At 39.4% G+C, this 14778-nt stretch overlaps 1 non-coding gene across 1 annotated transcript; it reads left to right on the forward strand.

Annotated features, from left to right (window-relative positions):
* Positions 1 to 14218: 14218 nt before the first annotated feature.
* TRNAI-AAU (transfer RNA isoleucine (anticodon AAU)) lies at positions 14219 to 14292 on the forward strand. Its single transcript has one exon. It is a non-coding gene; the product is annotated as a tRNA-Ile (tRNA).
* Positions 14293 to 14778: the final 486 nt, after the last annotated feature.

A 14778-nucleotide genomic window follows, 5' to 3' on the forward strand; every position in this document is an offset into this window, starting at 1 on the left:
TGTAGCAAGAAGGGGAACACATCAAGAGGCACATATCAAGGGGAAGTGTGTAGTATGCGTATGAGAAAGCTGTACACCCTGTATTATCCAGACATTTTCACTAGCTGTTCCCCATGCCTAGAATTCTTTCCCTTCCCACCTCTACCTACTGGCTTCCTTCAAGTCTCAATTAAAATCATAACTTCTGCAAAAAACCTTTCCTGATACCCCTTAATGCTAGTGGCACAGCTAGGTTGTTCAGTGGACAGTTGGACTTGGAATCAGGAAGTCCTGAGTTCAGATCCACTTAGACAGGTAGGTGGTACAGAGAATAGAGTGCTGGATCCAGAGTCAGGAAAACCTGAATTCAAATCCACCCTCAGATACTTATTAGCTGTGTGGTCTTGGGCAAGTCACTCAACCTCCATTTGCTTCAGTTTCCTCCTCTGTAAAATGAGGATAATAATATCACCTACCTCCAAGGGGTGTTGGGAACATAAAATGAAATATTTGTAAAGCACTGTAAGCCCAAGCAAAGTGGGATTTCTCTCCTATTTTCTCTCTGGAGTTCAGTTTCTCAGGCTCATTGAAAACCTCTAACGGATTGGTCTCCTTTGAACCCTGACAATTCACAGCTGTGCTGCAACACATGGGTTGTGCTGCCTTCTGAGCCTATTAGGTGAAAACTACGTATACTGGGAGATTGGTATTTTGCTTTGGGGGTTCGCTCATTAGAAGAATCTTTTGATTTTCAGGTTGAGACTTTGAGTAGCTGTACGTTCAGAGCCCCCTGACTGCTCAGATGTCTGTACTCCCTCAATCCAGTGATGTATGTTATAGCAATATTGCTTTACTCAGACAGTTGGAGCCCTGTCGTTCTTTGTGCTAATTTCTCTGCTTGTCCAGAGTGCTGACCTTTCCCCTAAACTAGTAAATGTAATTAAAAGTAGGATTGTTAATCCCTTTTGAGTATTTTTTCCTTTAAAAACAGATCAAAGAACCTGTGCTAGTAGGCCATCCTGAGTGTGCTAGAGTGCTTGCTACTACAAACATAGCACAATGCCTAGCACATAGTAGGCACTACATAAATGCTAGCAGTTACTATTAGTGTCTTCCCTCTGAGATTATTTCCAATTTTTCCTATCTATTTGCATATTGTCTCCCTTATATTAGAGTGTGAGCTCCTTGAAAGCAGGAGCTATTTTTTACTTTGTATCCACAGTACCTAGCACAATGCTTAGCACATAGTGGACACTTAGTAAATCCTTATTGATTTGGTATGAAGAAAAATCACATTTAAAAAAATCACATTTGTTTTCACATCAGAAAATAGCTTGGGATTACTGGAAGTGCTACTTGCTTTTTCAAATGCAATCCAGCCCCCAACCTTCTTCTTAGTCCACTCTTGGCCTAACTCTATACACTAAATAAGTAAAGGAGGGGTTTCTGTTTATGCGAGTTTCCTTTTTTTTTCTGAGTCAAAAGGCATTTATTAAGTATTTACTATTTACCAGATATTGTCAGTCAACAAACATTTATTACATGTTCCTATATGTGAGGAACTGTGCCTGGGGGGTACGAAGAAAGGCAAAAAACAGCCACTACCCTCTAGAAGTATATATTCTAATGGGCACAACAAGATGTAAATAAATACCTGCAGTATATATACAAAGTAGGTAGAAAGTAATACAAAAGTAAAGGCATTAACCGTTGCAGTCATCATGCTTGTTTTCTTCTAATGCATTTTCATAACTCTAGGCATCAAAACTGTAGATCACTCAAAGGGCAGTGGAGGGGCGCACAATGGGGACAAGGACAACAATATCACCAAGAAATGCTTAACCAGAAAAGGAGGCAGACAGATCACGTAGCAAGGACAAGAATAAGGAACAGCAAATGGACAACCCGTATGCTATAATGACATGCACATGCTATTAAGAACACTAAAGAAATAGAGGTATTATAGGAGGACAGGAACAAGTGCCAGAGGATAAAAAGGCATAGATGGGATTCAATGGACCCCCCCGAGAATGAAGCCCTACACACCAATGGTTTTACAGATTTATTGTGGTAATGAAGAAGAGAGTATTTTCCAAAGCCACCTTCTTTGACTATTAAACTCTTACCCATCCCCCATAAGTCCCTATGTTTGTATCATACTCCCTAACAAGGGAAACAAAATCTGGGAGATGCTGCCACTCTCAGACTCCTATCCTTATCCTACTATTTTAATCCTGGGCGAATCACTTTACCTCTGTTGGCCTCAGTTTCTTCCTCCATAAAATGAGAATAATAATAGCACTTACTTTACAGAGTAATGGTGAGGAGCAAATTAGTACATTGTAAACCCCAAAGAGCTATATAAATGACATCTATTTTTACTATTTTCATTATCCTTCCAGTTATAGAAGCTGGCAAAAAAGGGGAAGAGCATTCTACAAATAAAGCAGTTTTTAAACCATCAAGAAGTATTAATATAATCACATTTCTAGATGCGTGACTATTGTGTTTTGACCAATGAGTAGACATACAACTTAAAGAAAAGAAGTAATTAATCTTGATGAACAGGGAGAAACTGGTTACAGGGTTCTATTTGATGAAAACCTTGGGGGTTTGTGGCCACTCCTTTTAGATTTTGTGATAAAGGAAAGGAAAATATGGGTATGGCCTAACTTGTATACAGCATAGATTTTAGGAAAAAATGAATTTTAAAAGACTTAGAGGAAGGATGAGTAGGGTGCTATGAACTAAATTCAGAAGTCAGTCCAGGAGGGATGCAATATGCTATGATGGTGGGGTGGATAATAAACATGGTACAACAGATAGAATTTTCTCCAGATGGATGGTGCAAGGCACTAAGATGTTTTGGTGTTTAATAGGAAGAGTCTGTTGAAAGGAGGTAATTGCTGTTGTAATGGGCTTTTGCTAGGCCTTGCTATGACTTCCATTAAGTCCCAATTGTGTACATAGAATCAGTACAATGAAATACTCCAAATGTAATAGAAATTTAACTATGGAAAACAAGGTGTTTAAAGCTGAGGAAGCAGGAAGAAACAACGTTGAGAAATAAAGAAGGAGGAATGCCCAGAACCATATCATTTCCAAATCATGGAGACCATTTTTTTTTAATAGTCTGAATAAATCACCAGGTTGAAAGGGCCTCCAACATAATTGTCCCTCTTTTGATTTGTCAGAAACTTCACAATTCATTAAGGCTGCGGCCATGAGAAGCTCTAATGAGCCTCTTCAAGGAACTGAGAGGCTGGTCAGTAGTTACCTTGGCATCTAACGTTGACCTTGTGTCCTTAAATTCCTAATGTGCATGCATCCTTTGAGACCAGAGATTGGAGGAAGGAAATGGAGGAACGCCTGATGACCGGTTCTGATTCATGATAATGGAAAGGAAGGGAATGAGACTAGTTGATATTCAAACTTCCTGCCATCACCCAATGTTCCGTTACTTCTGGTCTTAACTCTAACAAGATAACTCAGTTTCCTCTTACGAGTTTTTGAGCTTCCCTGAGGTTTCTTTGTTTAACTAGTTGGGGAGGCTGCTATATTCCTTACAATGGGTTACTGATGTGGGAGTTATTTCCAAATCAGCTGCTTATATATAGTCATTGATTTGTTAGAATAAAAATTAAAATCATACCAAATTAGAGGAAGAAAAATGAGAAGATATGGTATGCAATTGAGGCAACTCTAATCTGATTTATTTAAATAAGCTGTTTAGGTCAGAAAAAGAAAAGTATTTTACAAAATTGACATAAACTATTGTAATTTTTAAAGAAATTTTAACTAATATAAGTCAGTTACTAAAATAGGGAGGCCAAAAGAGCCTAGATAAAGCCAGTGCCAATAGACGTTTGATCTCTCTTGCCAAGTAGTGACATGTCAGCCAATAGCAATATCAGTTTTCAATACTTTTGCTTATGAGTTCTTTCTTCTCTGGCAATAGACAGCATCTTCCTTTATACATCCTTTATAGTTGATTTGAATATACTCAGAATAACTTAGCTGTTCATAGTTGGTTCTGCCCCTTTTACTTTTCATTATTTCCTGCAAGTCTTTCCATGTTTTTCTGAAATCAACCTGCTCATCATTTCTTACAGTACAGTAGTATTCCATCACAATCATATGGCATAACTTGTTCAGCCTCAATTGAGGTGTCTCCCTTCAGTTTCTAGTTCTTTACCGCCACAAAAGAGGTGCTATAAATATTTTAGAACATGTAGATTCTTTTTCTTTTTTCCGGATCACCTTGGGGAAATAGATCTAATAGTGGTACTTCTGGGTCAAAGTGTATACACAATTTTATAACTTTTGGGGCATAATTCCAGATTGCTTTCTAAAAGGGTTAGATCAGTTCACAGCTCCACCAATAGTCCCAATTTTTCCATATCCCCTCCATCATTTGTCACTTTCCCCTTCTATCATTTTAGCCAAATGGATAGTTGTGAGATGATATCTTAAAATTGTTTCATTTTGTTTTCTCTAATAGGTAATGATTTAGAGCATTTTTTCAAAAGACTACATATAGTTTTGATTTCATCATTCACAAACTGCCTGCTCATATTTTTTAACCATTTGTCAATGTGAGGATGACTCATGTTTTGGTAAATTTGATGGTTCCCTACGTATTTGAGATATGAGACCTTTTCCCAAGAAACTCTCTATAAACTTCCCCCCCCCCCCGCAATTTTCTGCTTTCCTTTTCATTTTAACTCCATTGATTTTATTTATATGAAAACTTTTTAATTTAATGTAATAAAAATTATTCATTTCACATCTCACAATGCTCTCTATCTCTTGTTTATTCATAAATTCTATCCATAAGTCTGATAGGTAATATGTTCCAAGTTCTTCTAATTTACTTGTCAAGATTGTTCTAAATACTCTTTTCTCCATCAACTATAGGGGTGCTATCACATTTGGACCCTAATATCACAATCCCTGATGTCCTGAATGAGGAAGTAGAAATAGCAGTAAACAAAGATGCAAACAGGCCAAATGTGAACAGAAGGTTCCTAGACTGATGCAGATTTCAAGTTATCAAGGGATCCCATCAATTTACCAGATACTGGAAAAAATCAGGGAAACACCTCAGATTTTAGCGAATCCAGTCCAGGACCCAGAGCTTCAGTATTGGAAACAGTTTTATCAATGGAAAGCCCATTAAAGAAGACACACTACCATTTACTTTGCCATTTCAATGTATGGACCATTGGGACTTTTCTTCTGACTTACAGCAAAAACCATCTATTCTCCTCTCTCAGAATGTGAGTTTTTTGAGATGAGAGACTATCTTGGTTTTTTTTTTTTGTATCCCTGTGCTTAGCAAAGAGCTGAACACATAGTAAACCCAATCAATGCTTTTTACATTCATCCATTATTAATTTTAAAAGGCATTTGAGAAAATGTCAATAAGTGCTGACGCATATGCTTACTTTCCCATCTCTATAAGATTTTTATGAAAGTAATCTCCAACCATGTCAGGGGGAGAGCATCCCAGATAAAGACGTGAATAGGAGGCCAGCAGGCCCATTCTAAAAAAAGATCACATCTTTATAATCATACAATTAACAAAAATGCAATTAATTCAAGAACCCACTGTGCTTGTTTTCTATTAAAAAAATCTTTTGATTTTATAAACAAAAATAATACTTCTCCAATATCTCCTATGCATATGCTATGCTTGTGCAAGATTTTTTATGAAGATTTAACAACAAGAATAACTTTGTTGACCCTCTGGTTATAAAATAGGGAGACCTATATTTGACATGTGTATTTACCACTGTCATGGAGAACATCCCCCAGAATCCAAATTAGCGTGGAGGGTGAAAGTCTCCAGTGTTCCGATTTGAAAATGACATCACCCTGCTTTCATGAAGTTCGATAATACTGCAGAATGTCCTCAGTGAGATCCTTAATACTCCCCCAAAAAGTTCTGCAAAACTATTCATAGAGGAAAAAACAAGTGGCTATAAAATGACTTTTGTTCAGATTTTAATGTCAATAAATCAATATGCATTTCATAAGTACTTAATATGTACCAGGCACTGTGCTAATGATTGAGATCTGCCCCTCCCTACTCCCTCCAAAAAAGGCAAAAAAATTTACCTGCTCTGAAGGAGCTTATATCCTAGTAGGGAAGACAACATATATGAGTTGTTATATATGAGATCTATACAGAGTAGATAGGAGACGCTCTCAGAGGAGAAGGCACTAGCAACTAGGGGAATCGGGAAAGTCTTCCTGCAAAAAATTATGTCTGAGCTAAATCTTAAAAGCATCCAGGTAATCTAAGAGGCAGGAATTAGGAGAAAAAACATTCTAGATATTCCACAGTCAGCAGAAAGTCATGGAGATAAAAGTTGGAGCTTTGTGGATGAGGAATAACAAGTAAAACAGTGTGCCTAGATTGTAGAGTGAGGAAGGGAAATAATGTAGAAAAAACCTGGAAAGGTAAGAAGTGGCCAAATTATAGAGATCTAAATGTCAAACTAAGGAGTCTATATTTGATCCTCCAGATAACAGTGGCCATTGTAATTTATTGAGTAAGAAGATAAAATAGACCTATACTTTAGCAAATCAACTTGCCAACTGTGTAAAGCATGGATTGGAGTGGGCAAAGAATTGAGGTACTTAAGATACCTATGAAGGAATGCATTAACTGTCAGCTTAAGCCTCCATTCCATACTTTCTTAAATACTTGTGACCAAAGGGGCATTTTGCACTTGGAACTGGGACCTGTGTTCAATGGGAATTGAGCTAAACTATAAACCCAATCCCTTTCTCTTTCCCAAAGACTGAGGTGGTATAAGTAGGGAGTAGAGCAGTATGTCTCCCACATGTTGGAAGAGTATATTTGTATATTTTTATTACATTTTGAAGCAAGTATATTTACGTAGATGGAATCTAATCTATTATGGCTAATGGAAATGAATTTTGGGGACCACTCCCTACAAGTGAAGGAACACCATGGTGGGGGCTGGGACAAAAGGAGAAGAGCCTAGATATCCGCCAAGCCCCTTAAGAGCGTGGGACAACCCTGGGGTAAAATGGTGAAATCTAACCTATTTGGCCTTCTAGGCAGTGAGGACCAGGATAATTTGTTTTAAATAACTGTGGACAACTAAACTAGAGAAAGAATTGGATATAATCAACAGAGGGAAGGTATCCTTACTGGAGTAATAACCAGGGATAGTCCAGGTTTCAGCAATTCAGACTGGGAGTGTTCACTCACCATAAGCTAGGGTGAGGTCTCTCTACACCACCTAGTAATACAAAACCCCAAGTACCTGAGATTAAGAATCTTTTGCTGGAATTGAGAGTCCTCTGTAACCAAAACTGTGAAGGGCACAAGTTATAAAAAAGCTGAGAAGGTTTGGAATTTTTTCCCTTCCCAAGGAAGTCAATCATTTGTTGGTTCATGGTCATGGCAGTTGCTTTCCTAAAACAGTTTTTCATTGTATTCTTCTAATAGGGAAGAGATAACACTATAGCCAAGGACTGCAGCTAAAATGAGAAATGAGAAGTAGTTCAACAGCTTCATAACGTCAGTGCCTACCAGCATTTAATCAAAACTGCCCATCAAAGCAGATTCTGGCCAAGATAACATATCCATTGAAGCAGTAGTATTTCTGGCAAGATAAGGTACGAGATGCTGAAGTCCTTGCTCAAGTTGAACTGCCAAGTATTCAAACTATGCTTCAGAGAGTGCAATTCTGATTGGCCATGTAGTTTGAATACAAAATGTACGCTTGCCAAAAAGACTATTTTACGGAGAACTTGCATGGGGCAGGAGATCACATGGTGGCCAGAAGAAATGATACAACGACACTCTCAAGGTCTCTCTCAAGAACTTTGGATTTGACTGTGCAACATGAGAGACACTGGCACAAGACCGCTCAGCATGGCATGCTGACATCAGAAAGGATTCTGTGCTCTTTGAGCAAAGCAGAATTGAGACAGCATAAAGTAAATGCAGGATGCGCAAACTTGGGATATCCACCCCAAATATTCACACGGAGTATCTGTGCCCAAGTTGTGGTAGAGCATTCCAAGCTTGTATAGGTCTGATTAGCCACAGTCGGACACAATGAAATTTCACTTTACAATGGTGATGTCATTTTGGTATTTCAAAGAGACCACGTATCTGGCAGAGACAAGTGGAGTACAGGCCAGACAGAAACAATGCAGTTACATTACTAGATGATATTAGTTCAGAATAGTCAGAGGCTGGAGCTGTCCTTCCATAATGTATTTTCCAAATCTCTGTCCTCCCATGTAGGCCCCCTAGTCACATGTTTCCCATATATGTTCCTCTTCATGTATGTACTGTCTAATAATGTGTTATTTGTATGATAGTGTTCTCCATGTTTATGATGAAGCATTTTATTTCTACTTTTCTTACTATGTTATTTCACTAAATGCTTTTATTTGAACTTGGTATATATATTCTCTGGCTGATTATTAAAGGTGAACATATCAATGTGGGCTCTTGGGCTATGGTTTTAATGGGCAAAGACCCACAGAGCCCCTTAAACATTGGGAAACTGATCTCTGGAGTACCTACCTTGTGAGTTGGTGGATACTATCAGGTACTCATAAATACTGAGGTAAAAATCAGCTTCCTCTGAGATTGCTACCCTGTTCTGCGCTGGGCCTGACTCAAACCAGTCCCTTGGTAATTTAGGTTCAATATTGGAACAAAATGAGACATTCATAAATCATTCAAAATCAATCATAAATCATTCAAGAATGAAAAAGATTTAGTTATCCATAACAGAAGGATACTCCACAAAGACAGGTACTGAAGACACTGTCACTTGATTCAGCTAAGTCAAATTCCCTTACCTAAGGTGCCCATCATTTTCCACCAGCTAAGCATCAGTGAGCTTAGGGAGGTCCTGTATTCGGCAACCAGGAAAGAATACCAATAGCCTGAGCCTTTAGTTCCAGAGCCAACCAAGACTCAAAGATTGTTTCAATATCCTATGAGGAAAAACCAGCCTAATTTTCCTAGGAGAAGGAGTTAGGTTCTACCACATTCTATTCTTTGGTTGTTAGATCTTTAAGATCTTCTTCCACCACTTAAATGAATTCAGGGCTATTATTGCTCAACTCAAACTTCCAATATTCCAGAAGCCCAAAAGAGGCTGCACTTTAAGAGGATAAGAAAAACTATGACATAGAAAACTGAAAACAAATGAATTAATTAAAAATTTTTTTAATTAAAAAAAAAACACAATGACAACAGTATAGAAAACAGAACAATGTAAGGGTTTTCTGAGGGAATGATTGAGCCTGGGAGAGTCCTAGAAAGGTCAGAGCCCCTAGTCTACATGATCATGTGGTAGGAGAATGCTAAATTTTTGCAGTTCACCATAGGTCTTTCCATATAAAAAGGTGATTATAAGAAGGCATAGCACCAAGAATATCAGGACTTGAGCAAAGACGATGAAATGTCCTGCAAAGTCCCAGATCAGGGAGAATTGACCTGTACCATCACACACTCAGTTTCCCTTAACTCAGAAACCAGGACCTAACAGCCCCATGGTAGTAGTGGAATATAAAAATTTTGCCCCAAGAGAATCCTTTGATGAATTGCTTCCTTTCTTCTATGGTGACTAGACACTTTCACCTCCTTCTTCTTGCTAGAAAGTAAGTCTCCTCCCAACAATGCCACCCATTGGTCCTCCAATCCCTCCTGAGAAGGTGCTGAAGAATGATCACTGGCTGTTGACCGACAGCAACCTAAAGAGACCAATGAGTTTTACGTTACCGTAAGTCATGGGCTACAATGGAACCTGCCTTTTGCTTCTGCACATGTCAATGCCCATTCTCCTGCCACTGGGAGCTGCTCCACTGTTTATTTCCTCTGTGGCCCACATCTGTGCCCACTGCCACCCAGCTGGCACTGCTGGAGCTTACCCCTTTGCTAAGTTAAGTGAGCAGAACCAGAAGAACATTGTACACAGTAACAGCAACATAGTTCGATGACTAACTTTAATAGACTTACCTCTTCTAAGAAATGCAATGATTTAAGCAATTTTAAAAGACTAATGATGGAAAATGCTATCCACATCCAGAGAAAGAACTAAGGAGACAATGCAGATTGAAGTACACTATTTTCTTTCTCTTTTTTCTTTCTTGCAGTTTTTCTCTTTTGTTCTGATTCTGCTTTAACAAGATAACTAATTTGGAAATATGTTTAATATATCATACATGTAAAGCCTACATCAGATTGCATGCTGTCTTGGCGAAAGGGAAGGGGAGGCAGAAGGAAAAAAATTAGAACTCAAAATCTTATAAAAGTGAATGTTGAAAACAAAAAATTAATTAACTAATTTTTTAAATATCCTCAATTCTAGAAAAATCTGAGGGCTTCTGAGGAGAATTATACAATGTTCTTTACCCAATGGCTTGCACTAAAAACACACACAATAAAATTCTCATGACGCAATTCCATTTGATCTTTCAAATGCCAAATTTAAAAAAACTGTTTACAGTTGTTAGACAATCCTAAAATTCCAGAGATCATCCTAGGTTTGCATTCTTTGACTGCTGCAGATCTTTAATGCCATTCCTCCATTGACTGGCTATGTTTATATACAATTTCCAAAAGGCCATTCAAAACCAACCAGTTCTTTCCCTACTCATATATAAATATGACCCCCTTAAAACAGAAGGGTGGGGCTTCTTTCAGTTGACCTTTTCTGAGGCAATTAGGAATTACTAATCAATAAATATAACTAAATATTGTTTTTTAAAAAACTTAATAAAATAGATGAATCATTAGTTAATCTGATCCAAAAAAGAGAGGGAAACCAAATGTCCAGCATCAAAAATGAAAAAGGAAAATTCCAAACAAATGAAGAATAAAGTGAATCATTACAAACTATTGTGGCCAATTATATGCCAACAAAATTGATAATTAAAAAATGAATAAATATGTATAAAACAATAAACTATCTAAATTGACAGAACAAGAAATATAAACTTAAAAAATTAAATCTCAGAAAGAGAATTTGAACAAACCATAAAAGAACTCCAAAGGAAAAATTCTAGGATTTGTATTTACAAGTAAATTCTATCAAATTGTTTGTATTTACAAGTAAATCTGTAATTATAAGTAAATTCTATCAAATACTCAAAGGACAATTAATTACAGTATTATGTAAATTGTTTGCAAAACTAGGAAAGAAAGGATCACACCAAATTCTATCTATGAGACAAATATAGTCTTCGTACCTAAACCAAGGAGAGACAGAGCAGAGAAAGAAAACTATGGACACTCTAATGACTATTGATGCAAAAATGTTAATTAAAATATTACCAAAGAGGCTCCAGATACATATTTTTAAAAATTATACACTAAAACTAGGTTGGGTTTGTACTATGAATACAGAGTTGTTTCCATATTAGGAGGACCATATTAATTAAAAAATAATAAAGATTTCATGATTAATCAGTATATACAGAAAGGGCTTTTAACAACTATGATGCCATTTCTATTAAAAATACCAAAAAGCATAGGAATAGGTGGGTCTTTTCTTAATATGTTAAGCAATATTTATCTAAGACCAAGAGTTATCATTATCTAATGGCTAGAGGACTTTCTAATAAGATAAGGGGAAAAGCAGGAATGTCTCTTATTGACATTATTACTTCACATAGTGTTGGGAATCTTCATTATAGAAAGATCCCTCCAGGGTCTTCAGTGCCCTGATCTATTTAAAATTTTTATTTTATATCCACATCCCATAACTCCACACTTCACCCACCGGGTCTCCTTAGGTAGTTGTGGAAACTCTTTCTTTGTTTGTTTAGCAAATGGGTCTCCTTTTTTCCATTCCAAGTCAGGTTAGGGCAAGTTTGTAGCTGCTTTTTCCCACCATTACCCTTAGCCTGGACAGCATGCTTCCCATTCATATCAGCCCCTCCCAATGCATCTCTTGTGTTTCATAAAATCACTCCTGTTGTCTTTCTTTCTTTCTTTCTGTCTTTCCAGCTTTTGTCTTCTTCTAGAGTGACTGGATCATATAAATGACCTTTGGACATTCCCTCAAAGATCTCCAAGGGGCTTGGAAGGTTGGAGCCCATGTAAGATAGTAACTCAGTAAGAGAGGGGGTAACTCCTAGCTCTAAGTGTATATGCAGATAGACATAATGCAAAAGAGAATGTGCACAGGTGACACATAGGCAGGAGGTGTGATGAGAATTTTGAGAAGGAATATATCCCATCTGGGGAGGATAAGAGGAGAGCCATCTAAACTGTTTTTTTGAAGCTGAGTGGGATTGACTTTTGGAGGATATTCTCCAGTGGTACTTGAAACATTCTGGGATGCCTCAAGCTGCCTTCTGCCACCGAACCCCAATGGGCTTCTTCTTTCTTCTTTCTCTCCTGCTGCTACTAGCCTAACCCTAAACTCAGAGGAATCTTGACTAATTTCCATTAGTCCCAGGTGAGAGTATCATTGAACCCTTTTTTCCTTTTATCTCCCTGGAGAAAAGATCCAAGTTAAAAACCTTCATTAGTGAATTAAGGGAAAGAATTGCAGACAAAATGATTTCTCTTTCGAGGAGCAACAGACAAAGGGAACATGATAGACAAGGCATGCCTTTCTTGAATTTTAGTGTCTTTAAAAAACAGATCAAACTACAGCCCAAGGGACAAATACGGCCACAGATGAAAATGTAAAAAACATTCTTAGCTCAAGAGCCGTACAAAAACAGGTGGTGGGCTGGATTTGGTTTGTATAGCACCTTGAATGTCAAGCTGAGGAGTGTGAGGAAGCCAGGTTCCATGAACAGGTGAGTCAGCTGGTCAGACCAGTGCCTGGGGAAGAAGTCTCCTGGAAGATGGTGGACTGGATGAAGGGCAGACTGGAAGCAAGGAGATCAATTAAAAGGTTTTTATCAGAGGCTCAGTCCCGGAAGGAGCTGCTGAGGGTCAGTGAGTCAATCAGTAAACATTCATTAAGCACTTAATAAATTTAGGCATCTAGGGCAGTGAGGATAGAGTGCAGGTCCTGAAGTCAGGAAGGCTCATCTTCCAGAGTTCAAATTCGGGCTCAGAAGCTTAGCTGTGTGTGACCCTGGGCAAGTCACGTCACCTGGTTTGCCTCAGTTTCCTCATCTGTCAAATGAGCCAGAGAAGAAACGTTCTCGTATCTTTGCCAAGAAGACGTCAAATGGGGTCACAAAGAGACCTGCTGCGTGCCGGGCCCTGAGAAGTGCTGGGGATGCCACACTCCTCATGCGTCCTGCGTTTTCTTCTTATCCTCCGTACAGCTTGTTGGTGTGCTGTCTGTCCCGTGGAGAGCCTGGCGTACAGTAGGCGCTTAATACATGCTTACTGTATGTGTGTGTACGCACACACACACACACACACACACAACCTCACCTTCCAGAATGTCAGGCTTCAACTATAACCCTTGAACTATTTTGTGCCTCCATCTCCTCAACAGAGGCAACACGGGTGGCAGTTTTTTAGACACAATATTATGCCAAAAGAGCAGAGCTGAGAGTACACACGGACGGCGCTTAAGGCCTCCGGAGCGCGGGCTGATCTGTGAAGCTCCTCCATCCCTCCCTCCCTCCCTCCTTCTTTTCCTTCCTTCCTTCCTTCTTTCTTTCCTCCCTCCCTCCCTCCTTCCTCCCTCCCTTCTTCCCTCCTTCTTTCCTTCCCTCCCTCCTTCCCTCCCTCCCTTCTTCCCTCCTTCCTTCCTTCCCTTCTTCCTTCCTTCCTTCCCTCCCTCCTTCCCTCTCTCCCTTCTTCCCTCCTTCCTTCCTTCCCTCCCTTCTTCCCTCCCTCCCTTCTTCCCTCCCTCCTTTCCTCCCTCCCTTCTTCCCTCCCTCCTTCCTTCCCTTCTTCCTTCCTTCCTTCCTTCCCTCCCTCCTTCCTTCCCTCCCTCCTTCCTTCCTTCCCTTCTTCCTTCCTTCCTTCCCTCCCTCCTTCCTTCCTTCCCTCCCTCCTTCCTTCCTTCCCTCCTTCCGCCGGGTGCGGCACTCCCCTCCAGCTTCCTTCCCCAGTATCCCATTATCCGGGGCCAGAGCAGCTGCTTCTTTTCCGAATCAATCTAGAACGACAGCAGGACTATTTTTTTAAAAAAACAGAAAACGAAATCACAATAACAGCTCCAAAAATGAAGAAATGAAAAAAGACAGAACCCAACGAAGAGAGGCTTGTGCATCTTCTATTAGAGACCAAAAAGACGAGCTCCCGAGCAGTGGCCGGTTAGCTCAGTTGGTTAGAGCGTGGTGCTAATAACGCCAAGGTCGCGGGTTCGATCCCCGTACGGGCCATGGGAATGAAATTTATTTTTCTCTTAACAATCCCACAATCAGCTACAAAAAGAGAAGTGAACGAAAATAATTTCAGGTACTCGGAAAACTTGAATTTAAAAGCAAAATATACCAAGTTTAGTTATGGCTGGTTCTCTCTGAAGTCGCCGAAGCCGGAAGGATTGCAGGCGGCACGGGGAAAGATTTTTGTTTTAAACCCTGCGGTTTTCTAAATTATCTCCTCCAGCCCTAGCTTTGTTTGCCCCCTTCGCCCAGCACCCAGGGGCTAGTATTTATCTGCCCTGAGTTTCCCACGTTTTCCGCTTTCTCCAGCCTGGGGTTCCCTTATTACCCCAAAAGCCGAGACACTCACCCTACCCACTTCGTGATGAGACAAAAATTCACCTCCTTACCCCCAAAACGTGCCCCCGCCCCAATCACACAAACCCCCTTTCCACCGCGTGAGGGTCATACTACAAAATCCAATCAACTCGTAGGTCTTTGCAA

The sequence above is a fragment of the Notamacropus eugenii genome, chromosome 1, assembly GCF_028372415.1.
Source record: "Notamacropus eugenii isolate mMacEug1 chromosome 1, mMacEug1.pri_v2, whole genome shotgun sequence".
Lineage (NCBI taxonomy): Eukaryota > Metazoa > Chordata > Mammalia > Diprotodontia > Macropodidae > Notamacropus > Notamacropus eugenii.